This window comes from Canis lupus, chromosome 7, assembly GCF_003254725.2.
Source record: "Canis lupus dingo isolate Sandy chromosome 7, ASM325472v2, whole genome shotgun sequence".
In the NCBI taxonomy this organism is placed as follows: domain Eukaryota; kingdom Metazoa; phylum Chordata; class Mammalia; order Carnivora; family Canidae; genus Canis; species Canis lupus.
In genome coordinates this window covers 36,957,403-36,982,370 of record NC_064249.1, presented here as the reverse complement: position 1 = coordinate 36,982,370, position 24,968 = coordinate 36,957,403, and the positions used below count along the sequence as shown (strand labels likewise).

Below are 24,968 nucleotides of genomic sequence, written 5' to 3'. Positions count from 1 at the left end.
GTTTTTGTGGACTCTTATTCATGGTGGATTATCTTGTAATTTTGAGATTCTGTAATTCTGAGCCTCTGCAGTGAGGGGCTTCCCAGGTGGGAGTTTTGTGCAGGCTGATTTAGGATCACTCCTTCCAGATAGCTTTTGCCAGGTATCCCAGGTTGTGTTAGCAACCAGGTCAGTTTTTATATTAATTCTCAGCTGAGGCAGTTTGGCGCCTGCCTTTGGCCCAGGGCGTGATCCTGGGGTCTCGGGATCGAGTCCCACGTCAGGCTCCCTGCATAGGGCCTGCTTCTCCCTCTGCCTGTGTCTCTGCCTCTCTCTCTCTCTCTGTCTCTCATGAATAAATAAAATCTTGAAAAAAAAATTCTCAGCTGAAGAAAGCATTCATGTGAACCCCAAATCTCGGGGTTAATAGAGCTATAGTTACAACATCTCGGAGAAGCCCCTCTCTTCAACATAATGTCAAGGCAGAAACAGAAAAAAAAAATCCCTTTTCTATTAGGCGGATTACCGCCCACATCCCCCCCCCCCCCCAAATCCATCAAGGGTCCTGGCTATATGTGGAGCTCCTAGCACGAATACCCTATTTGGGTTCCTTGGCTCAGTCTTGACAGCCTCCTTTTCTGTCCTCACGTGACAGTTAAAATTCAAGCCCACTGAGGGGGCACCTGGATGGCTCAGTTGGCTAAGCATTAAACTCCATTTCAGCTAGGCCTTGGTCTCAGTGTTGTGAGTTCAAGCCCTGTACTGGGCTCCATGCTAGGGGTAGAGCCTACTCAAAAAAAAAAAAAAAAAAAAAAAAAAAGGAAAGAAATTCAAGCTCATCGGATAGCTGCCCCCACTCTGTTCTCCTAAAAGAGCTCTTGATAATATGCCATATTCACAGAACAGTTAATGTACTGTGCTAACAGTTTACATCTTATTTCATTTCATTCTCATAGAAACCTTACTATTTTTCTCATGTTATAGATGAGGATAGAGAGACATAAGTAACTGGCTCTAGTTTGTATAGAAAGTAAGTAGCAGAACTAAGATTTGAACCCAGAGCTATGTGAATGTGGAGTGTGCCCTGTTAAGTACCATGCACTGTCACTTTTTAGAACTTCCAACAATGGGGGCACCTGGATGGCTTGGTGGTTGAGCATCTGCCTTTGGCTCAAGTCGTTATCCCAGGGTCCTGGGATGGAGTTCCACATCACACTCCCCACAGGGAGCCTGCTTTTTCCTCTGCTTCTGTCTTTCGTGAATGAATGAATGAATGAATGAATGAATAAATAAATAAATAAATAAATAAATAAAATCTTTTAAAAACCAGAACTTCTGACGAGTGCCCAGGCTAGTGCTAAATGCAGAACCATCAGTGAAGGATTGTCTGCTGAATGAACACATTCTCCTACAGTGTACAAGTCTGTTTTGGGAAACTCTGAGAATAATCGAGTATTTGGCAGATTACAAAGAGCAGAGATAATGCTGAATGGCACTTTAATCACACTTCATACTTTAATTGCAATATTAAAATACCTATCTTGTTGACTGCTTTTGAAAATAAATTTTTTAGTGATAGCAAGACACATGACATTGTGTTCAGTAATTGTTACAATTGTCACCATCATCAACAGGACAGAACCCCTCTCTGAGAAGAACATGTAAGCTAGTGGAGAGCACTCATATAGAACCTGGCAGGCAGTAAGGCATGATTAATGAATATTTATTTAATAGAAGAAGTAAAGAGGAAAGATGAAAAGCTAATTGAAGATCTGAAAAGTCAAAGGATGATAAATGTGCCCTTTTTGGTAACACCAAATCACTCCAAAAATCGAGGGGGTAACACTATTAAAACAGACGTTATAGAGCAGAATAAAAAAATTCAAAATTCCAAAAAATCTTTAGGTTCAAATACATATCATAGAATGTTTGTTTGTTGTCAGGAATAAGCATCATCACAGATTATGAGAATAAAAACACTGTGCTCACTCTTGCCATGTGTACATGACCTCATATCCTCATGACATCTCTGTCAAGGAGCCCTTATTAGCACCTCCAGTTTACTAGGAAGCAAACCCAGGCACTGATAGGTTATGTAACTCATCAGAGGCCAAATAGTGTTGGAATTGGGGCTCAATAGTCTGCGTCGCCTCCGATGGCCACACAGACAGTGGATTTGGAGCAGGTACTGAAAAGGAGGCCTTAGGACAAGTTAAGAGAAGGATGAAAGGAAATTGTGAGAGTCTTTACTATTTGGCCTTAGAAAAAGTCCAGTTGCAGTGTGAGATACTAGGTAATATAAGTTCTACATGACATTTCCAAAGGCTTATTTTTTTTAAAGCATTCTTAATCTTTTTTTTTTAATTTTTTATTTATTTATGATAGTCAGAGAGAGAGAGGCAGAGACACAGGCAGAGGGAGAAGCAGGCTCCATGCACCGGGAGCCCGATGTGGGACTCGATCCCAGGTCTCCGGGATCGCGCCCTGGGCCAAAGGCAGGCGCCAAACCACTGCGCCACCCAGGGATCCCTAAAGGCTTATTTTTTAAAATGAAATAAGCACTATAGTTTTTAAAAAGTATCTAGTTGATATGGTCTTGCTTATTTATTGCTTCACGATTTTCCACGAATTATTTCATGCATGTAGATTATTCCCTAAGCGGCATTCAAGTGTCTGAAGCAAGAAAACGTGTTACTTCTTGTGCCATCACAGTGCCAGAGGCACACAACAGATATTTATAAATACTTGCTCAACTGAACTGACATACAAGTGTCTGTCTTTCACTACCTCTTACCTAAGGAAACAAATTTAGGAAAAATGGCCACATCCTTTAAGATGATGTTTAAAATCTATTTAACAACAAAAACCCCACAAATATTATCTGGTAGGAAACAGAGGAGAAGCTCAACAAAGAATATTTTTGTCTCTGAAAGACGAAATATGATAAGAACAAGTCAGCAAATTCCAAAAAAGAGGCATAAATTAGTAAAAAACAAAAAGGCAACAAAATTAAATGGGCCTACTGTACTTTCTGACCTAGAAAGTTTTGAGTCTGTAGTTATAAATCCTTGCTGCTCATGCTATGAAAATTAAAGAAAGGTTAAACATTCAAAGAAAATACAGAAGAACTGTTTTCTTTCCAAAGATAGAAATGAGACAGATGGAATAAGACCAACGTCAACTTTATTTTAAACTAGCTTGTTCATTTTTTTTCTTCAATTACAATTTTACTAGAAAGATTCACCTTCTCACATTCTTGACTGGCTTTCTCCATGAAAGAGAAAACATAAAAGATCATTCCATGCCCTTTTAAAAGGCAAATATGAAAAAAAAATCTTTGAAACAAATGGAATAAGACTGGTTCCAAGAAGAATCATGACTGGACTTATTGAAATTAAGACATTATTTTGTTAATAGGACTGTCTTGAAGTTTTAAAGGTAAAAGACTATAAAATAATAGAGTAACCTCAGAGGTCCAAGTCAGAATGGAGATATGTTTTGAGCATAATGGGTATAAAATATTGGATGGAATACAGGCTATCACCCAGACTTGAGTTTCAGAATAACCTGATCGCACAGTTCAATTTAAAAATGACCCAGAGGGCCCGCCTCCTGCCCGCAGGTGGGTGGGCGGGTGGGGGGGGGGGGGGAGAAAAAGAAAAAATTACCCAGAGGAGGGGTAAGATGGCGGAAGAATAGGGGTCCTCAACTCACCTGATCCTCACCAACTTACCTAGATAACTTTCAAAACACCCTGAACACCAATGAATTCGACCTGAGATTTAAAGAGAGAACAGCCAGAACACTGCAGAGAGAACAGTTTTCACTTCTAGCAAGTTCTTCTTAAAAATTTAAGTTTCTTCGTTTTTGACTTTCATATTTCTACTTACATGTCTTAGATATATTTTTCACTTCTGGATTCCCTTCAACATATTCAATTTAATTTTGGGACATAAACGAGATATGGGTTTTTGTTTTGTATTTTTTATTTATTCTCTGTCTCGTTTTGTTCTACAATGGTGGAAGTTAATACTTTCTAAAACATGACCAGCATGCACCCAGAACCAAGTGGAATACTGTGCTGGTTCCTTCTGTGAGATTATATTCTCTCTTCATTCCCATTCTGCCCCCCTCTTTTATCTTGTTATGTTTTGGTGGTCAATGTTGGGGCTTTCTACAAGAATTGCTAAAAGATCCCAAATTTATATGAATTTGGGATTGAGTATCTTCTAATATACAGAACTTAATACACTCAGAACCAAGAGGATCACCCTCTAGGACCTCTCAGGTAGACTACATTCTCCCTCTACAACTTCTTCACCACCACCATCTCCCAATCCCCCCCACCCCTTTTTTTTTTCTCTTTACTTTTGTTTGTCTCTCCTCTTTTTTCTTATTTTTCTTCTTCTTTAGGATTTTTGGCCTTTTATTTTTTACTACTTGTTTTAAAATTTGTTTTTCACGTTAGTGGTCCTCTTGTTTTATTCAGTTCTGATCTTTGTTTTCATTTTCTGGTCTTTGACCTCATCAGAATCATCTAGGGTGAAATTTACTTAGGTTGCAGTTGATATTTTAGACTCAGCCCATTCATAAAGCCACTCTGCACTGAGCAAAATGACTAGAAGGAAGAATTCACCACAAAAGAAAGGATGAGAAATGGTACTCTCTGCCACAGAGTTACAGAATATGGATTACAATTCAAAGTCTGAAAGCCAATTCAGTGCAATCAAAAAGTGCAATTAAAATGCTACTGGTGGGGATCCCTGGGTGGCGCAGCGGTTTAGCGCCTGCCTTTGGCCCAGGGCGCGATCCTGGAGACCCGGGATCGAATCCCACATCGGGCTCCCGGTGCATGGAGCCTGCTTCTCCCTCTGCCTGTGTCTCTGCCCCTCTCTTTCTCTCTCTCTGTGACTATCATAAATAAAAATTAAAAAAAAATAAAAATAAAAAGCTACTGGTGGCTCTGGTAAAAAGCATAAAGGACTCTAGAGACTTCATTACTGCAGAATTGAGATCTAATCAGGTTGAAATTAAAAATCAATTAAATGAGGCACAATCCAAAGTGGATGTCTAATGGCTAGAGTTAATGAGGTGGAAGAGTGAGCAACATAAAAGAGAAGTTGATGGTAAGGAAGAAAACTGAGGAAAAAAGAGAAAAACAATTAAGAGACCATGAAGAAAGGCTAAGGGAAATAAAGGAGAGCCTGAGAAGGAAGAATCTACGTATAATTGGGGTTCCAGAAAATGCCGAGGGCCAGAGGGCCAGAAAGTATATTTGAACAAATTATAGCTGAGAACCTCCCTAATTTAGGGAGGGGAGCAGGAATTAGGGTCCAAGAGATAGAGAGGCTGCCCCCCCCCCCAAAATCAATAAAAACTATTCAACACCTCGACATTTAATAATGAAATTTGCAAATTCCAAAGATAAAGAGAAAATCCTTAAAGCAGCAAGAGACAAGAGATTCTTAACTTATATGGGAGAAATATCAGATTAACAGCAGACCTCTACAGAGACCTAGCAGGCCAGAAAGGGCTGGCATAACATATTCAAGGTACTAAATGAGAAGACCATGCAGCCAAGAATATCCAGCAAGGCTGTCATTCAGAATAAAAGGGGAGATAAAGACCTTCCAAGATAGACAAAAACTGAAAGAATATGTGATCACCAAACAAGCTCTGCAAGAAATATTAAGGGGGACCCTGTAAAAGAAAGAGGAAGCCCAAAGAAATAATCCACAAAAAAAAGGACTGAATAGGTATTACGATGACACTAAATTCATATCTTTTGATAATTACTCTGAACATGAATGGGCTAAATGATCCCATCAAAAGATGCAGGGTGTCGGACTGGATAAGAAAGCAAGACCCATCTATTCGCTGTCTACAAGAGACTCATTTTAGACCCAAGGACACCTTCAGCCTGAAAATGAAGGGGTGGAGAACCATTTACCATTCAAATGATCCTCAAAAAGAAGCTGGGATAGCAATCCTCATATCAGATAAATTAAGGTTTATCCCAAAGACTGTAGTAAGAGATGAAGAGGGACACTATATCGTACTTAAAGGGTCTATATGCCAATAAATTAGGCAATCTAGAAGAAGTGGATCCATTTCTGGAAAACCACAAATTACCAAAATTGGAACAGGAAGAAATAGAAAACCTGAACAGGCCAACAACCAGTGAGGAAATTGAAGCAGTAATCAAAAACCACTCAAGACACAAAAGTCCAGGGCCAGATGGCTTTCCAGGGGAATTCTATCAAATGTTTAAAGAAGAAATAATACCTATTCTACTAAAGCTGTTCTGAAGGATAGAAAGGGACAGAATACTTCCAAACTTGTTTTATGAGGCCAGTATCATCTTGATTCTAAAACCAGACAAAGCCCCCACCAAAAAGGAAAATTATAGACCAGTATCCCTGATGACCACGGATGCAAAAATTCTCAACAAGATACTAGCCAATAGGATACAACAGTACATTAAGAAGATTTTCACCAACACCAAGTGGGATTTATCCCCAGGATGCAAGGCTGGTTCAGCACTCGTAAAACAATCAACAATGTGATAGATCACATCAACAAGAGAAAAAACAAGAACCATACGATCCTCTCAATAGATGCAGAGAAAGCATTTGACAAAATACAGCATCCATTTCTGGTCAAAACTCTTCAGAGTATAGGGATAGAGGGAACATTCCTCAGTATCTTAAAAGCCACCTATGAAAAGGCCACAGCAAATATCATTTTCAATGCGGAAAAACTGAGAGCCTTTCCCCTAAGATCAGGAATACGACAGGGATGTCCACTCTCACCACTGTTATCCAATATAGTACTAGAAGTCCTAGCCTCAGCAATAAGACAACTAAAAGAAATAAAAGGCATTCAAATTGCCAAAGAAGAAGTCAAACTCTCCCTCTTCACAGATGACATGATACTGTACATAGAAAGCCCAAAAGACTCCACCCCAAGATTGCTAGAATTCATATAGCAATTTGGCAATGTGTCTGGATACAAAATCAATGCCCAGAAATCAGTGGCATTTCTATACACTAACAATGAGATTGAAGAAAAAGAAATTAAGGAGTCCCATTTACAATTGCACCCCAAACCATAAGATACCTAGGAATAAACCTCATCAAAGAGGTGAAGGATCTATACCCTAAAAACTACAGAACACTTCTGAAAGAAACTGAGGAAGACACAAAGAGATGGAAAAATATTCCACGCTCATGGATTGGAAGAACTAATATTGTGAAAATGTCTATGCTACCCAGGGCAATGTACATGTTTAAAGCAATCCCTATCCAAATACCAGGGACTTTCTTCAGAGAGTTGGAACAAATAACCTTAAGATTTGTGTGGAATCAGAAAAGACCCTGAATAGCCAGGGGAATACTGAAAAAGAAAACCAAAGCTGAGGGCATCACAATGCCAGATTTCAAGTTGTACTACAAAGCTGTGATCATCAAGACAGTGTGGTAGTGGCACAAACACAGACACACAGATCAATGGAACAGAAAAAAGAACCCAGAAGTGGGCCCTCAACTCTATGGTCGACTAATATTCGAGAAAGCAGGGAAGACTATCCACTGGAAAAAGTATATAGTCTCTTCAAAAAATGGTGCTGGGAAAATTGGACAGCCACATGCAGAAGAATGAAACTAGACCATTTCCTTACATTATGCACAAAGATAAAGTCAGATGGAAGAAAGATCTAAATGTGAGACAAGAATCAATCAAAATCCTAGAGAAGAACACAGGTAACAATCTTTTTGAACTCGGCTGCAGCAACTTCTTGCAAGATACATCTATGAAGGCAAGGGGAACAAAAGCAAAAATGAACTACTGGGACTTCATCAACATAAAAGGCTTCTGCACAGCAAAAGAAACAGTCAACAAAACTAAAAGACAACCTACAGAATGGGAGAAGATATTTGCAAATGACGTATCAGATAAAGGGCTAGTATCCAAGATCTATAAGAACTTCTTAAACTCAACACCCAAGAAACAAACAATCCAATCATGAAATACAAGAAACAAACAATCCAATCATGAAATAGACAAAAGACATGAACATAAATTTCACCTAAGACATACACATGGCCAAAAAACACATGAGAAAATGCTCCGCATCACTTGCCATCAGGGAAATACAAATCAAAAACCACAATGAGATACCACCTCACACCAGTGAGAACGGTGAAAATTAACAAGACAGGAAATAGCAAATGTTGGAGAGGATGTGGAGAAAGGGGAACCCTCTTGCACTGTTGGTGGGAATGTGAACTGGTACGGCCACTCTGGAAAACTGTGTGGACGTTCCTCAAAGAGTTAAAAATAGAGCTACCCATCTAAAAAGAAAAAAAAAAAAATAGAGCTCCCTATGATCCAGCAATTGCACTACTGGGTATTTACCCCAAAGGTACAGATGCAGTAAAACGTTAGGACACCTGTACCCAATGTTTATAGCAGCAATGTCCACAATAGCCAAACTGTGGAAGGAGCCTCGATGTTGTCCATCGACAGATAAATGGATGAAAAAAATGTGGTGTATACACACACACACACACACACACACACACACACACACAATGGAATATTACTCAGCCATCAGAAAGGATGAATACCCACCATTTGCTTCGACGTGGATGGACCTGGAGGGTATCATACTGAGTGAAGTAAGTCAATCGTAGAAGGACAATCATTATATGGTCACTCATATAGGGAATATAAGAAATAATAAAAGGGATTATCGGGGAAAGGAAGGAAAATAAGTGGGAAAAATTAGAGAGGGTGACAAAACATGAGTGACTCCTAACTCTGGGAAACGAACAAGAGGTAGTGGAAGGGGAGGTGGGCAGGGGGATGTGATGACTGGGTGACAGGCACTGAGAAGGGCACTTGACAGGATGAGCACTGGGTGTCACACTGTATGATGGCAAATCAAACTTCAGTAAAAAAATATTTAGGGCAGCCCCGGTGGCGCAGCGGTTTAGCGCTGCCTTCAGCCCAGGGCGTGATCCTGGAGACCCGGGATTGAGTCCCACATCAGGCTCCCTGCCTGGAGCCTGCTTCTCCCTCTGCCGGTGTCTTTGCCTCTTTCTCTCTCCGTGTCTCTCATGAATAAATAAATAAAATCTAAAAAAAAAAAAATTTAAATAATAAATAAATAAAAATGACGCAGAGGAGGGTCAGAGGGTCTGCAAAGTGAATTAGCATAAGGAAGTAAAAGTAAGAGAGGAGGAAATAACGCGGTAGGAGATAACAAAGTCATAAGAACAGTAGAGCAGGATTTGCTTGTGCTGCTTATACTTTTATTTCATATGAATTACCAATCTTGAAAATGTTTTAAATACAAAAACATCTGCACCTTAATGTTTCCTTAGTACGTGTTTTTTCCTTACTGAAAGGAAGATGTCCACTTTAGTGACCTTCAGGAAAAGCAGTAACTTGGTCATATCCCATCAAAAAAGAGAGGGCAGGATATTTTCTAAAAAGGTAAAAAACCAAAATCAATATTTTCAACTTTTAAAATAAAAATGTTACTTTACTTGTCCCATGTTAGAACAAGACTTCCAAATGTTTCCACTCTGGCACTTGTTTAAATTCTGAAGGCCACATTTTCACAGCTTCCTAAATGCAAACTTAATGTCTTTTACGAACATAGTTTACTGAGTGTCTAACGAAGTACATACCACCAGGCTCTGTGCAGTGTATGGAGGGGTACAAGGGGGAAGGGGAACAGGAATAAAAAAGAGTTAAGAAAACCACAGGCCCAAAATGGTTTCACTTCAGTCAGGTCGCCACACTGGGGCTTAATAACCTAACTTAACTACAGTTCCAACCTTCCCTAGAAATGTAGTCTTAACTGGTCAGTCAGGAATTTTCCAGTCAATGCTAAGAAGGCAATCTATCCACAAAGGAAGATGGCATGATCCACTAATAAGACCCCTCTGTCCCCCTCAAAAAGGTGATCTCAAACTGAAATCTTTTTTTTTTCTGTTCATGACTTCCTTGTACTGCTTTTTAAAACCTTTCTCTTGGGGCGCCTGGGTGGCTCAGTCAGTTGATCCTCTGCCTTTGGCTCAGATCATGATCTCAGGGTCCTAGGATCAAGCCCCACATTGGGATTCCTGCTCAGCAGGGAGTCTGCTTCTCCCTCTCCCTGCTGCTCTGCCTGCTATGTGTCTTTGTGCTCTAATACATAAATAAAATATTTTTTAAAAAATGTTCCCCCTGTCTGTAGCCCTTTGGAGCTCCCTTCTACTTGCCAGCCGCCTAATTCACAAGTTGTTTTATAAAGCCGATTAAATTTACAAATGTAATAGGTTGAATTTTTTTTTAATCAAAGAATTAAGCGGTGTAATCTGTGTCCAAGACTGTTCATTCTATTTGAGGAGACAAAGCACATGTACAAGAAAACAACAGTAAAAGACAAGCTATTAGTAGTAACTATTGAGAATAAGGGAAAAGAAGGACGTGATAAAGCATAGCAGAAATAACACCAGACTGCAAGTAGTGAAATCTGCATTATAATCCAAATCCTGTTCATAACTTTTTTGAAAAGCTCAGGCAATACATCTGTCTGAACCTTAATTTCCTCAGCAATAAAAACATGGGCTTTTTCAATTGTAACTATTTATGCCACTACTTCATAAATATGGCATTCTTGAATGCCTTTAGTAAAAAAAAAAAAAAAAAAAAAAGTGATAGTCCTTAAGCACCAACATATTATTTTTACTTATAATACCAAAGATGTAAAGACAAAAAACACCAATAAAATTAAAATAGCATCAATTTAACATTTTGCTGGCTGCTCTGTAAAAATTAGATTTCTGATCATAACTTGAATATGATTATCAATTGTGATAACTCTGAATAAGCTTTTATTTTCTTGTAGCTTATCAAAATGAACATTCTAATAAATTAACATTTTCCATTTTTGCACTTCTCTATTTTATACATCTTCTATGATGAACATGCATTTTTTTCCAATTAAGTTTTAAAAAAATCATAGCTTTATTAAGATATAATTCACATCCCATACAATTTACACATTTATAACATATAATTCAACAGTTTTTGGTATATTCACAAAGTTGTGCAACTCTGTCACAATAGATTTTAGAATATTTCATCATCACTCCCCACATACCTATGAATTGTCACTTTAAATCCTCTCAGCTCCCTCTCCCCCAACCCCAGGCAACCAGTAAACCACGAAGCCACTTTCTGTCTCTCCCTATTCTAAATATTTCATTTAAGTGGAATCATACCATATGTGGTCTTTTGGGACTGGCTTCTTTTGTTTAGCATAATGTTTTCAAGATATATCCATGTGGTAACATATTATCAACACTTCATTTATTGCCAAAAATATTCCATTGTATCAACATACTACATTTTATCCATTCATCAGCTAATGGACATTTGAGTTGTTTCTACTTTTTGTCTATTGTGACTAATGCCTAAAAAATCATTCCTATGCAGGCTTTTTTTTTTTTTTTTTTGAACAACTGCCTTCAATTCTTTTCAGTATATCTAGCAGTGGAATTCCTGGGTCATATGCCAATGTGATGCTTAAGTTATTGAGAAACCACATTTTTTACAGTTGCCATACCATTTTCCATTTCCACCAGCAACATATAAGGGTTCCAGTATCTTCATCTCAAGGTACAAAGTGATATCTCATTGTGGTTTTGATTTGCCATTTCTCTGATGGATAATAAGCTTCCTTTCATGTGTTTACTGGCCACCTATATATCATTTTTGGAGAAATGTCTATTCAGATACTTTGCCATTTTTAAATTAGATTATTTGTCTTTTCATGGAGTTTTAAGTTGCATTATTTTTATACTCAGAAAGCACTTCAGGAGTGCCTGGCTGGCTCAGCGTGCAACTCTTGATCTTTGGGCTTTAAGTTTGAGCCATATGTTGGGTATAGAGATCACTTAAAAACAAAATCTTAAAAAAGAAAAAGAAAAAAAATTAAAGAGCCTTGAACACATGCTAATTTTTCTGTTTTCTTCTAAATCATTAGGAATGTGATAGGGTTAATATAAAAATTGAGAGTTGTGTTAATAAAGAAATCTTCCCCATTCCTCATATACTCCTTTACTCACCTCTGGGGAGGTAGACTGATTTATCTGTTTGGTAAACTTGGTAATAACTAAGTTTGGCTGGCTCAGCCACCTTTTTTCTTCCTCAAGTGAGCCTGCCTGCAGAGAACACACTCTGCTCTGCTGTTTTAGCTGGGCAGGTACCTGGACAGGAAAAGATATGGAAGAGATTAAGCATGGATCAAAATATTATATAGGTGGTGGGCAGCCCCGGTAGCTCAGTGGTTCAGTGCTGCCTTCAGTCCAGAGCATGATCCTGGAGACCCGGGATCTAGTCCCACATCGGGCTCCCTGCATGGAGCCTGCTTCTCCCTCTGCCTGTGTCTCTGTCTTTCTCTCTCTCTGTGTCTCTCATGAATAAATAAATAAAATCTTTAATATATATATTATATAGGTGGACAGTAAGGACAGGTGGGATGGGCCAGGCACTTCAATACAGGTACAAAGACCAGGAGTTTTGAGAGGAAACTGACAGTCTGGCTGGATGGGGAAAGCATGAGAAGTACCATGGAGACCTACTGAACTCATTATTGCTCCTATTTCAGCTCAAATCCCAAGCCTTATTACCAGTCCCTCAGCAACCCATCTCTCTAACTTTATTCCCTACTAGTCTTCTACGAAATTTCTTCCCTGACTACAATGGGCAACTTATTTACCTCTAAAATTAACAAGGATTTTTAAAAATGAGAGCTATCATATGGGTAAAGGTTCAGTGAAATACACATTGACACAGGCTGCTCAATTTGCAGGTAAATTGGCACAACTTATCAGAAAACAACTTCATGGTATGTAGCAAGAATATTGAAACAGGGATCCCTGGGTGGCGCAGCGGTTTAGTGCCTGCCTTTGGCCCAGGGCGCGATCCTGGAGACCCGGGATCGAATCCCACGTTGGACTCCCGGTGCATGGAGCCTGCTTCTCCCTCTGCCTGTGTCTCTGCCTCTCTCTCTCTCTCTCTGTGTGACTATCATAAATAAATAAAAATTAAAAAAAAAAGAATATTGAAACAGTTAAGATCTAGTAGTTTTATTTCTGAAGATCGATGATAAGAAATAATACCAACAAAAAAAGAAGAAAAGAAAGGGGGGGATCCTCTATGCACAAAGATGATCATGGAGGCATTCTTTTAAAGGTTTATTTTGTTCCAGGAACTGCTCTGCATATTCTGTACACATTACTTAAGTTAACCTTGTAAGTCCCATGAAGTGTTATTTCCCCCACTTACATATGCGAAAACTAAAGGGTAAGGCGGTTCAAGAGTCTTCGCCAGGTTTCTGTGGCAGTGAGTGAAAAACTAGAAACAATCTCAATTTTCAATAACAGAGGAGCAACTAAGTAAATTAGCTTATACCTCAAGTGTTACAAAGCCCATAATACGTACATTATGAATCTGTACTAAAATCACAGAAAGTAAAATCTGAAACAAATCATAAATAGGATCTCAACTCTGTTTACATATACTGCAAAGAGACTGAAAGTAAATATACAAAAATGTTAACAGTTCCTTCTCTTGATGAATGGGAATGATCAATGGGAGTAAAAGTGATTTTTTTTTTGCACTTTTCTGTATTTTGTATATTTAAAGATTATATTTTTATAATAAAAAAATTTTTAAGTTGAATCATGGGGTGCCTGGGTGGCTCAGCTAATTAAGCATCTGACTCTTGGTTTCAGCTCAGGTCGTGATCTCATGACTGTGAGACTGAGCCCCTTGTTGAGCTCCATGCTCAGCACAGAGTCAGCCTGAGATTCTCTCCTTCTCCTTCTGCCCCTCCCCCTGCTTGCAAGCACATGTGTTCACTCTCAAATAAATAAAGCTTTATAAAAAGTTGAATTGGGGTATGAGGGTGGCTCAGTCGGTTAAGTGTCCAACTCTTGTTTTTCAGCTCAGGTCATGATCTCAGGGTCCCGGAATTGAGCCCCATGTTGGGCTCCAAGCTCAGTGGGAATCTGCTAGAGAACCTCTCTCTCCCTCTGCCCCTCCGCCTGGGCTCTCTCTTGTGTGCGCAAGTGCACTCTCTCTAAAATAAGTAAATAAAATCTTAAAAAAGAAAGTTGAATCAAGAACACATATTTTTAAAAAATCACTAATAATGCTACTGTTAAGTACTAATCTTGTTCACTTCTTTAAAAAGAAAATAATACAAGTAAATACAAAGTTATCACAAAAGTTTAGCAAATTTAAAACAAAACACACCATTCAAGTGCTTTCTGTAGGCTACACATCATGGAAGGTAGTCACTTTGACAAGCATTATCTCATGTAATACATGGTGGGTCTTCCTTTTGAGATGTGTGTTTATGCACCATTTCAGAAGACAGCTATTACTTTATTTGTTCTATTTTAGAACCATCAAAGAGTTGCCTGATATTTTTGTCAATAACCTAGAGAAACAGGAGTTCCTAAAAAGCCATTTTTTAAGGGCACAAAGTATACACCATAACCGAGGAACTTCACAGATCTTAGAAATGAACTCATCTCAATTGTTACAGAATCTGTCCCTGTATGTTTACCAAACTCTAAGTCAAAAAGGTAGCATTTGAAATTCCAGTAAAATTAAAAGAATAAAATTCTACGCAATATTTACTGAATTAATTATAAATTATACTGACAATTGTTTTTCATGTATTTTTCTTTTCCTGTCTAAAAAAAATTAAAACAAATCTGCATAAAGCTCTTTATGACAATAAGAGATAAAATTATGTATATATATATTTGTGATGTGCATTTTTCATTAATTTTTTTTTCATTAAATGTTTTGGTGAAAACGCTGATTCTACTGCATTTCCCACAGTACTTAGCATAATACTGATCACCTATGGGCTCAAACATTAGCCATTAAACTGATAGGACCTGATGCTAGGTTTGGATTCATTCACAAGCCATCATATTTCAAAATTATTCACCAAAATGTGTATAAATGTTGTTAAAGTGTACATACCCATATACACTGTAATGTGTAGGTTCATATGGAATATCAGTAAAATTAAATAATGAACTCAACTAGGATGAAGTACATGATCCATACAACATCAAACACAATTCTAACGATATTTTTAAATCACAAAACCTAAGCCAGGAATTCTGTAACTTAGTTTCTATTCTTCTTTTGAACAATAAAAACTCATTAATTCTGTCATTTCCAAAGTTATTAGGAAATTTCAAAATGAGTTTAGGCCAATATATTTGCTCTTAATTAAAGTTCTCATAGTCTCACAAAGCCCTTTCAATCCATCCTGCATACCAGAAGCAGAGTTCTCTTTTGAAAACAAGTACCTTTGTGTTTTACAATAAAAACAGTGACCTGATACACTTGTGGAATGAATATTTCTTCGTATCTCAAAGATCTATGGTGACATCTCACTTCTGACCAGTATAGCCAGTATCTCCCCTGTCATGTTGTTACCGGCACCAAAACAATCTCTGCATCTCACATAAGCCCCAGCACCCCCAGCAGACAACTACCAAGGTCTCATTATCTGGTTCTTACTTCCTACCCCATCCGGCTGTCAGTCACTTGCAGCTGCTACCCTACTGCCACTGCCCAGTCCAAGCATACCAAGAACTCCAGACTCCTGGATTTTTGTCTGGCCTAATAGACATATATTGATTTATAGCTATAGCATACTGAAAGTTAACAGGCAGGTAGAGAGAAAGGTGTAAAAGAGAATATGCTTTCTTTTAGTTATTCAAGAGAATGTATTTTTTAATAGATTTTATTTATTTATTCATGAGAGACCCAGAGAGAGAGAGACAGAGAAGCAGAGACATAGGCAGGGGGAAAAGCAGGCTCCATGCAGGGAGACTGACATGGGACTCGATCCCGGGTCTCCAGGATCACGCCCTGGGCTGAAGGCGGCGCTAAACCGCTGGCCCACCCGGGCTGCCCAAGAGAAAGTATTTTGATGGTGTTTTGAGAAAAGAAAAAAATCCAAGAGCAAGGTAGTTTGCTTTAGGTTACAAATTCTAAAAGGATAAACTAATAGAAAAAAAAAATTGTCCCAGAGAAATACCTTACAGTGTTTTAGAAGATTGTTGGTAGAATATGATTTTCCCCAAAGATGTTTTATTTCAGTGGCAAATATTCCCTGAGGAAACATAAACAATAAGAGATACACACTCTAGTACAGCCTATGTTTGTGTACTCAAAGTATACTTGTACTCAGTTTTTTCAGGACATATCCATTGGACATTTGAAGTAGGCTGAGAGATAAATGGATTTGGACTCTCAATTAGAGCTTCTGTTCAACTTTAATTATAGAGAAAATACTAATTTTTGAATGAGCATTTCATCCTCAAGTTAAAATTTATCTACCTTTTTTCACTTTGGAGCATTATTACTTTTGTAATAGAGAAGGAAGGAAAGAAGAAGGCGTAAGGTTTGTATTCCTCCTCCACTTCTAGGTTATAGTAAACCATGACCTGTTCTGACTTTTGAACTTTCCATATAAAACTGAAGAATAGAAAGAAACCAAAAGGTGAAGTAAGGCAGAGTAAGCTTTGGGACATCCCCGATATCTTTCAAATACTCTGAAAAGCTACAACAGAATGGAAACTTTCCAGCAGAGGCTATAAAAAATACAAAGGACTACATAAGTACATGGAAGCTTTAGTTATAAGACAGACATTCTTAGAATGTCTGTTTCCTCAGCCTCAGTTAAGTGTTCTGAAGCCGACTTTTTGCTTGTTGTTGTTGTTTGTACACACAGGTATATACTCTTTGAAGCTGTCAAGGAAGGCAAAGGTCAAAGCCCTGTTGGGGCCCACCAGGGAAGCCCTATGTTTTCCCCAGGTATGTAGCTGAAAAAGGACAAAAAGCCTGTAGGCATCAAAATCCACAAAATTATAATTAAACAAGAGGCCATTTGATCCAGTTAAAAACTATCTCCTGAATTAAATGCTATTTTACTTTAGGTGAATGTGCAACAGATCTTTCTCTGGCTAGTGAAAATATGAGCTTTGGTGGATAGAAGACCTAGCAGATCAATTTTTAAGCTAGAGTTCAGATGTAAGACCAAGAAGACAAACCTTTTTTTCTCTCCTCAGCCACAAAATATGTATAATATGATTAACATAAGGAAGTCACATGACCTTGTCTCTAATTGTGGCTCTTTACACTGCTTACCGAATGTTGTAGGTATAATTCTAATTGGGATGGCAAAGAACTCCACAACAACTACAAAATTTTTAACTATTAGAGCAAATGGAAGCAAGTGATTACTTTGTAAAGTATCAGAAAAAAATAAAGTTGGTGATTTAATCTGGATTAAGAAGTCACAAATGAGTAGAATGCCTTTTCCAGGAAACCAAACTTTGTGATTTACTGATCAGCAGTTTTCACGAACTTCCACTCTTCATCTGAGTTGAAGTCCAGGGAGGAAATCATGATTACTTGGAATGAATCCCTTTAAGACCTGCATTAAATAAACCATTTTCATGCTCCACAAGCAGGGGAAAAACAAAAAACTGAAGGAAATAATCTTTGGTGCTTCATAAGGTACAGAAGAAATAACTCCACTAGGTTTCAGTAAAGGAAATACATTTTCACAAAAATAAGTTCTCATTGAAAAATCTTAAGCAATGTTTTTCACTTCATCCAAAACCTTTTTTTTTTTTTAGGGGATCCCTGGGTGGCTCGGCAGTTTAGCGTCTGCTTTTGGCCCAGGGCATGATCCTGGAATCCCAGGATCGAGTCCCACGTCGGGCTCCCTATGTGGAGCCTGATTCTCCCTTTGCCTGTGTGTCTGCCTTTCTCTCTCTCTCTCTCTCTCTCTCTGTATCTTTCGTGAATAAATAAATAAATAAATAAATAAATAAAATCTTAAAAAAAAATAAAAATAAAAACTTTTTTTTAAAGACTTGTAAAAAAAAAAAAGTTGTACTGTTTTGATACCTGAAGACAAAAATAGCAAGAGAAGTAATGCATGCATAAAATAAAAATGTGTTATGCTCTCAAATAGTCAGAAACAACAGCATTCTTAATCTTTTCATGAAGTTCACATATTTATTTAGTTAGGTAGAAGTCTTCCAGGAAAAACAGGCTAGTATTCTCATAAGAGAATTTAACAGATACGAAATTACAAAAAAACACTAATTCCTAAAATTGCCTAGGTACTGTCGTTTCAAATGTCCAAAGACCAAATGTCAATAAAGGTGACAATATTTGTTGCTTAATGCTTCAATTCAGCATTCTTCTTATGGCCAAAAGAAAAAATTAATTTTGTCAATATTTTGACAGACACATTACTATCTTTCCTTTCCACATGGCTGATGAGATTAAAAACAGGAAGTCCTACAAGATGGCAGGGAGGAGTGGTGTGATGCTACAAAGTTTCCATCTGCAAACATGTAAAGACCAGAATCTTACAACTGTGATTAAACAATTTGAGAAATCTCAAGCTATCATGATTCAGAAGTTTTATGAGACTTTTTTTTTCAGATTGTTTGGACAAGATCTTTTTCTTTTATTGAGGTATTATTGACTAGTGATGTATTTCTTCAAAAAATATTACAAATAAATTACTTCAAAAAATAAATTACTTCAAGTGAGTGAAAAACAAAAGTATTCCCTAGTTAAAAGGAAATATAATTTCCCCCAAGGGAATGATTCCTAAATAAAGAAAAGCCTGTATTCATGTGAATCTTCAAGGCTCTACTGGAGAGAACTCTCTGCAACAGTATCGAGACACAGACATACTGAATGTAGAATTTCTCAATAAAAATATAATCTTAAATGTATTAAGATCATCTTTAAAAACTGAAGATTGCCAAACTCTCAATTACTCTTCCTAAAATTTAAAAAAAAAATTGCTAAGACTACTTTATAGGAACAAAATACATTCTCTTTTATTCAACTAAAATGGTGTTGATGGGCAGTCATCTAGATTTAAATACAAATGAAAACACTGTATTCTCCTACTATAATGTGCACGTATGTCTCATGAAACAATCATCATCCAAACACTACCTCCTTCCTCAATTCTGTCTCTAATCCTTTAATACTCCACACACTGCCCACACTGAGCTACATCTATAATGACTAGACCTTACAGAGGGATTTTGTTTACTGACCAGGTAATTTAAGATTTCTTTAAACCATAAACGTTGGGAAGGGGGCATTTTTCTTAGATTACATTAAATATTAATTAGTCTTTCAAGTGAATTTCGATGCTAAATGTTAATATTTAATGTAGATGTAAACAATGCAGATAAAGCAGTATTTAGGGTAGTTTAAATAGGATATACAAGTCAAGGGGTGCCTGGGTGGCTCAGTCGGTTAACCATCTGACTTTTATTTTTTAAGATTTATTTATTCATGAGAGACATAGAAAGAGAGAGAGGTAGAGACATAGGCAGAGGGAGAAGCACGCTCTTCACAGAAGCCCGATGGAGGACTCGATCCTGGATTCTGGGATTATGACCTGAGCCGATGGCAGCTACCCAAACACTTAGCTACCCAGGCATCCCAAAGCATCTGACTCTTGATTTCAGCTCAGGTCATGATCTCAAGGTCTTGAGATGGAGCCCCAGATCTATCCACGGCATTTGCTTGAGATTGTCTCCCCCTCTGCCCCTGCCCCTGCACCAGCTCTCTCTAAAGAAAAAAAAAAAAAAAAAAAAAAAGAATATACAAGTCAAGATAGGAACAATGATGGGTCCTATTGATCCCACTGAGGTCAGCTAGCTGCAGGGTTTGTTTTCCAACAGAGTTATCCTTCAGGTTTAACAGCTCTGAATAAGATGGTTCCATGCAGTCACCACTTCTGTTGCAAACACAACTTAAACAACATATCTAGACAGCATGTCAGTTAGTTTTCTATTAAAAGTGCTATCTTGGGATTCCTGGGTGGCTCAGCAGTTGAGTGTCTGCCTTTGGCTCAGGGGTCCTGGGAACAAGTCCCACATCGGGCTCCCCGTGTGCCTCTCTCTCTCTCTGTTGTGTCTCTCGTGAATAAATAAATAAAATCTTAAAAAAAAAAAAAAAGTGCTATCTTTCCCTCTGGTCACTGATCCTAGACTCCTGGAACAAAGCCCTGAGTTGGGTTCCCTGCTGAGTGAGGAGCCTGCTTTTCCCTCTGCTCGTGTTCTCTCACTTTCTCTCAAATGAATGAATGAATGAATGAATAAATAAATAAATAAATAAATAAATCTTAAAAAGTGTGATGTTTCCTTTTATTTTTTTTAAGATTTTATTTACTTATTCATGAGAGACACCGGGTGGGGGTAGGGGTTCAGAGACACAGGCAGAGGGAGAAGCAGGCTCCATGCAGGGAGCCCGACGTGGAACTCGGTCCCGGGACTCCAGGATCAGGCCTTGGGTTGAAGGCAGCACTAAACCGCTGAGCCACCCAGGCTGCCCTGATGTTTCAGCCTGATGTTTCTTTTATTTTTATTTTTTTAAGATTTTATTTATTTATTCATAGAGACACAGAGAGGAGAGAGAGAGACAGGCAGAGGGAGAAGCAGGCTCCACGCAGGGAGCCCAACGTGGGACTCGATACTGGGTCTCCAGGATCACACCCCGGGCTGCAGGCGGCGCCAAACCGCGTGCCACTGGGGCTGCTCTGATGTTTCCTTTTAAATTTACCTAAAGCACCAGACACGTGTTGTTTCCTAGTAATCAGACTCCCAGCATCTTAGAGCCAAAAAATACACCCCTTCTTTCTAAATTTTACTGAAAAGATTTTCTTTTTCCTTCGACCAACAACACTGTAATACAGAGGAGCACATGTACGAAACAGCCATACCTGAAACTGACTCAGAAAATAAGTCTACGACTGCAGGAACTCTCCCTGTTCACAGTAAAGTCCAATCTTCTTGTAAGTCTTCCAGCTCTCCCTCCTTAATATAGACAGGTAAAGGAGACAGAGACTCACACAGGACTGACATTGTTGACATGCAGATATAAATGACTGTAACAATGACACCCCAGGAAATGACTGAGTATTCTAATTATCTTACAGCCCTCACAAAACATGCACTTGGGCACCTGTTTATCCTCCTCAGTATGATACAGTCAACATTAAGGGGAAGAGATTTCTTGGAACTTTCTTCCTGTCACACAAACTTCTCAATCTGAACATCACAGCACTTTAGGAAAAGGATTTTTAAAATTATCCCACTGGGTTTACCCCAGACTCTCAGGGTAGGAAGACATCTTTTTTTTTTTTTTTTTTTTAATTTATTTATGATAGTCATACAGAGAGAGAGGGAGAGAGAGGCAGAGACACAGGCAGAGGGAGAAGCAGGCTCCATGCACCAGGAGCCTGACGTGGGATTCGATCCCGGGTCTCCAGGATCACACCCTGGGCCAAAGGCAGGCGCCAAACCGCTGCGCCACCCAGGGATCCCCGGAAGACATCTTTAAAAGCCCACAGTAGGGGATCCCTGGGTGGCTCAGCAGTTTGGCGCCTGTCTTTGGCTCAGGGCATGATCCTGGAGTCCCGGGATCGGGTCCCGCGTCAGGCTCCTGGCATGGAGCCTGCTTATCTCTCTGCCTGTGTGTGTGTGTGTCTCTCTCTCTCTGTGTCTATCATAAATAAATAAATAAATAAATGAATGAATGAATGAATGAATGATAAAAGCCCATAGTAGCTCTGTGCTGCCCACTGAGGTTCTATCCATTGGCTAGCTATGTGTAGCTTCTGAGCACTTGAAATGCGCTGGTCTGAATTCAAATGTACTCTAGGTATAAAAACCAGATTTTGTGGCTCAGGAGGTTGGGCATCTGACTTTGGTTCAGGTCATGATCTCAGGGTCCTGTGACTGAGCTTCTCCCTCTCCCTCTGCCTCTCCCTCTCTCCGGTACTTGCTCTCTCTCAAAATGAATAAGTAAAATCTTAAACCAGATTTTGTAGATTAAGTATAAAAGATTGCAAAATATCTCATTATTAACCTACCAAACTGATTACATCTGAAATTGTATCGGTTCCATAAAATATATTATTAAAAATAATCTCAGTTGTTTCTCTCTTTTTATTTAGGAAACTTTACGTTGCTCATGTGGTTTGCATTACAGTTGGATTGTTACAGACCTACATCCCTATAGCAATGCTTAGAGACTTACAGCCTTAGTTCTGACAGCAAACAAGAGCTATCACCTGACATTTTCCAATTACAACTTCCATTTAAAAGCCAAAAGAGGGATGCCTGGGTGGCTCAGGGATTGAGCAACTGCCTTTGGCTCAGGGTGTGATCCTGGGGCCTGGGATCGTCCCATATCAGGCTCCTTGTGGAGAGCCTGCTTCTTCCTCTGCCGGTGTCTCTGCCAGCCCCCTCCCCAACTCTCATGAATAAATAAATAAAATCTTAAAAAAAAAAAAAAAAACAAGAGGGGCTCCTGGGTGGTTCATTCACTTGGGCTCTGACTTTTGGTTTAGTCTTAGGTCATGATCTCAGGGTTGTGGGCATGTAGTCCCACGCGGGGCTCCTCACTTATCGGGAGTCTGCTTCTATTCCACTCTCTCCCTAAATAAATAGATCATTAAAAAAATAATTTAAAAAATCAAAAGAAAATGTATTTTCTGGATTCAATCCATTGAGATTATAATAACAACAACTTAAGAAGAATGTAAAAACAGAATCACTTTGCCCTGACAACATTTTAAAGACTGAGTTCAAAAAGGCAAAAATAGCACAGGATGCAGAAACTACACCTCTTAAGAAAGTAATGTGGGAAATACACAAACCAAATTTTTCTAATAAAATCTGAATGCTGATTATAAGGTAGATCTTTCAAGTGAAATCAACATTTCTTTCATTTTCAGTACCTAGGGCCTCAGAAAAGATAAAACAGGTATGATCCTGTCTTTAATATTCAAGCACCTTCAACCACAAGCAACCACCAACATTATAAAAAGGGAAATACTTGTAACCTAATTCTCTTGTCCAAAACTAAAAAGAAGAAAAACAAAAATCCCACAAAAACCCCACAACTCAAAGGCAAAATCAGAAACACCAGTTTCTTTGGGGGTGAGTAGGCAACCACAAACCTTATGAAATAAGAAAACATTATTTTAAAATAAATACCTCAATATTTTTAGAAGTGTATTTTAAAAGCGAGAAATCCACAACACAGGGCCACCTGGGTGGCTCAGTGGTTGAGCATCTGCCTTCGGCTCAGGACGTGGGATCGAGTCCCATGAGTCCCATATCGGGTTCCTTGCAAGAAGCCTGCTTCTCCCTGTGCCTGGGTCTCTCATGAATAAATAAATAAAATTTTTTTTTAAACAGTGTTTTTTTTTTTTTTAAAGATTTTATTTATTTTTTCATAAGCGACACAGAGAGAGGGAGAAACACAGGCAGAGGGAGAAGCAGGCTCCATGCAGGGAGCCTGACGTGGGACTCGATCCCGGGACTCCAGGATCGCGCCCTGGGCTGAAGGCAGACGCTCAACCGCTGAGCCACCCGGGTGTCCCAATAAATAAAATCTTAAAAAAACAAACAAACAAAAAACACATTTCTAGAGGCAAATCATTTATTTCTCTATCATAAGAAATCTTTCTTATTTATTTGATTTTAAAATATTCGCCCCCCCCCGTCGTTTAAGGAAAAAAAAAAAAAGGAATTGTATTTCTGAATTCATGAATATATTATTAAAAGGGTAAAGCAGGAGACAGCTCTTTCAAGAATGGAAGTGAAAAGCTTTCTCAGGTGTGCGGACCGGGCCAGTCACTTCTAGAAAACTGTCAATGGGGAAACCATTAAAAAAAAAAAAAAAAAAGGAATTTGTGGACATTTAGACCAAGGAGTCCCCAGGGCTTCCCCAACAGTTGGCGAGATACTTTCTATGCCCAAAAAGCCATTATAAAATTTGTGGCTGTCAATTTCTTGATCCATTTTGAGGTTCACCAGCTGAGTACCCTCTTCCGATTTCCTCGGGCAGAGGACAGCATCGCTTCGAAACCCCTTGCTCTTGCATTTAAACACCCAGCTCCGTGACGCTGGAGTCAGTACGCAGAAAGGACCGTGCAAATTCTAAAGGGGTGTCGGCGGGCCGCAGCTCCCTGCCCCCGACACCGGCCCCGAGCCTCGCCTCGCGCGCTGCCCCGGGGAGAGGCGCGGGCAGCGCCGTCCTCTGCAGCCTATTTTTGGAGTCTCGGGAGCGGGGCTCCGGGATGCAGCGCACACACCGCGTCCGACTTAAGTTTGCACCGGCAGCAGCCTGAGCATCCGCAGGTCGCCGCCGTCCTAAGCGGACAAACCCGTTTAAAGGTTTCCAACCTCCACGTCAAACCCCTTAACTTTAAATCTTCCCTACGCGCAAGTTACACACAACAATGAAGGTAGAGCCTTGGCCCGGGGGTGAGGACCGGAGCCTCCGGGCGGCGGCGGCGGCGGCGGCGGAGGGCGGAGGGACGACGGCCCCGGGTGGAGAGCGAGTCCAGGGCACCGGGCTGCCCGGAGGGCACGCGGAGCACCCAGGCTGCGCGCGGCGCCGGGGGAGGAGCCAGGGGTCCCGGGGGGCGGGGAGGGGGGCTTCCCGCCGCGGCCGCCCGCCGCCCGCCGCCCGCCGCCCGCCGCCCGCGCCCGCTCCTCCTCTCCTCACCTGCGAGTCGGAGGCGAACGCGGGGCTACGGCCGGGCGCCCGCTCTGTTCCCATTCCCGCTGGCTGACATGGCGGCCGAAGAGCTGTCACCCAGCCGGCTCGGGTCTCCCGCCGCGCGGGTGGAGGAGACACCTCTAGCCTTCCCGCCCCGCCTCCCTCTGCGCACCCTTCCCCGCTGGCCGGCTGGCGGCGGGCGGCCAGCGACCGCGGAGCATAGAGCTCGGACGGCTAGAGAGGAAGCGCAACCATAGAGTACTGGTCCAGAAGCAACCCGGATGGTCCGTCGGCCTCCTCGTCCGTCCACTCGCAATCCCGGGGCGGCT

General features: G+C 39.9%; 1 protein-coding gene across 4 annotated transcripts in view; it reads right to left on the bottom strand.

Annotated features, from left to right (window-relative positions):
• The window catches only part of CNST (consortin, connexin sorting protein), a 122,574-nt gene extending 97,618 nt beyond the window's left edge, over positions 1-24,956 (bottom strand). For 2 of the 4 annotated variants that reach the window (XM_035718503.2, XM_035718505.2), the window contains exon 1: positions 24,646-24,955. The gene's annotated coding sequence lies outside the window, so the exon portion shown is untranslated. Of the gene's footprint in view, positions 1-12,101; positions 12,243-24,645 lie in introns of all 4 variants that reach the window. The other 2 variants (XM_035718504.2, XM_035718506.2) reach the window with 2 other exon arrangements.
• Between the last annotated feature and the right edge of the window lie 12 nt (positions 24,957-24,968).